The sequence below is a fragment of the Pundamilia nyererei genome, unplaced genomic scaffold (assembly GCF_000239375.1).
Source record: "Pundamilia nyererei isolate P.nyererei 1_Seehausen unplaced genomic scaffold, PunNye1.0 scaffold00470, whole genome shotgun sequence".
Lineage (NCBI taxonomy): Eukaryota > Metazoa > Chordata > Actinopteri > Cichliformes > Cichlidae > Pundamilia > Pundamilia nyererei.
The window spans coordinates 29,468-31,709 of record NW_005187871.1 but is presented as its reverse complement, the minus strand read 5'-3'; positions in this window follow the sequence as shown (position 1 = coordinate 31,709).

The following is a 2,242-nucleotide window of genomic DNA, read 5'->3' as shown; positions in this document are numbered from 1 at the left end:
TGCTCAAAATGTGGTCATAAATATTTTTTACTTGAAAATCAGGATTTGTATGTGTAAAAAAGATTTGTGTGCGTAAAAAAAGATTTGTGTGTGGAAAACGTGCAAGTTACAAGTAAGAATTTTGACCCTATGTTTCTTTCTTTCATCTGATTGGTCAATATCATGTCAATCAGAAATGTAACAATCCAATCAGAGAACAGATGGGTTTGGCCGTCGGAGGGGCGCTTTTTTTGAAGGACGATATTTATTTTATTTATTTATTTTTTAAATAGTTCAGTTGAAGCATGGTTGAAAAGCAATGTCTGACTTTCATTGGTTAACATTTATAGAATTTTTATTTATTATTACTTTTGCCAGATTAAAGTTATTTCTGTGACCATTGTGAGTTTTTCTTTCACTGACTGAGGGGTGCCAACAATTTTGTCCATGTCTATGAACGCCATAAATGTTACAAACACAGACATAAATGTCTGTCCTATTTATAAGAGAAGTCTATCTGACTTCTTACCTCTAGAGGGCCACCAAATATAGCTGTTATATATGTTTGTCTTCTGTGAACAGAAAAAATGTTCTGCCGTTTCTGTCTGACAGACGTCTGCAGAATGTAGACCAACACTCCCTCACGCTTATTTCTTGTAAAACGAAACTTACTGCTTTACTTCTCCTTTTCTGTCTTAGAGTTTATCTTGCAGGTACAGTTGTACTTATACTGCATACTCTCCCACATATCCCATTCAAACGCTCTGTTAGTCTGCAGATTCAATCATTCACTTTTCAATCAACTCACTTTTATACAAGTATAAATAAAAAGGAAATCCTGCAGCAAAGCTCATGTTTGCTTTCACATATTTGTTGCTGTCAGTAAGAGTGAGGAGAGAGTGAGAGTGTCTGCTTTCTTACACTCAGTCAATGGGATTACACAACAGCCTACGAGGGTAAAGAGCAACTATGTGTTTCCTTTTCTGTGCACTGGTTTGAACTAACAACAGTTCAGTGAAAGAAAAATATCCCATTTCAAACCACATTAACATAAACAGTCCACACTCATACAGATTTGACATGGTTGTGTTTAAAGTAGAAAAAGCAAAAACTAAACTGTTTCCTGGCAGCCTGTGAAAAATACTCATTACAGCTTTCATCTATTTTGTTTACACCTCGAGTCATAGATCTTTTAGGTCTTTATTGTTCAAATTATTTCTAAATCTTTACATACTTAAACAAATAATGTTAATCCTTGACAGTTTATCTCTTTGTGCCTGGAGCTGAGCTCAGGTGGTTTGTTTGTGTCTCTGGGACTGCAGCAGCAGGTTTGCAGTGAGAGAGAGAGAGACGGTCATGTTCCACATTTAGCTTTGATTCCTTTTTGTTGAGTTTTGTAGAAAAGAGACTGAACATTCAAACATGTTAAATAAATAAACCTTCAGGACACTGCTGCATCACACCTGCTTATGATGTTGGTCACTGTGCATATTCTGAAGTTTCCTCCATGATTTCTTTGTTTAGTCTTATTTTTATTAATCAAATATGTTGTTTTATTGTTGCTGTGACATTTCTGTTCTTGCATTTTACAGCATTTTAAACTTTGCTACTGTTTCACCTGGTTTCAATGTTAAATACAGTCTAGCTAACATGATGTAGTCCATTTCTACATCTTTTCATCTTAAAAACATCGTTGGAAACATTATTTGGAATTATAAATCTCATTTTATTAGGTTTATTTTGTGTTCACATTGGTGTCTGCAGCATGGTACTGCCTCCAGGCAACAAAACACATATTTGGTTATTACAGTGTGTTGAAATTATTTGTTTGCTTTTCTTTAAGGAACTAAATCTGCATGGGATGTACTGCCAGTCAATAATATCATTTTATACATTTTAAACCTGAAATAAATAAATAAACAAAAATCTGTGCATAAGAACCATACAAATACCTGTTTATTTACAAAAAAGAAGTAATTGTTTTTTGTTTTAATAAACAGTAATTTTTATAAAACGTTATTCTTTAATTTGTTTTGCAGTTAGACATGTATCTGAGAACAATAATGGTTAGCAGTGCTTCTAAATAAACACAGCATCGTGCTGAAAACTCAGAACTAGTTAAGCTGCTTGTTATCAGCAACTTTGTTTAAAATGTTTGTAATGACTGAGAATAAAACAGGACACTCAAACTACAAATCAGTCAGTGCCAACATGTGTTGTTATGAAACATCATAAACTCTCATGGTTTTCTAAGAAATGGTTG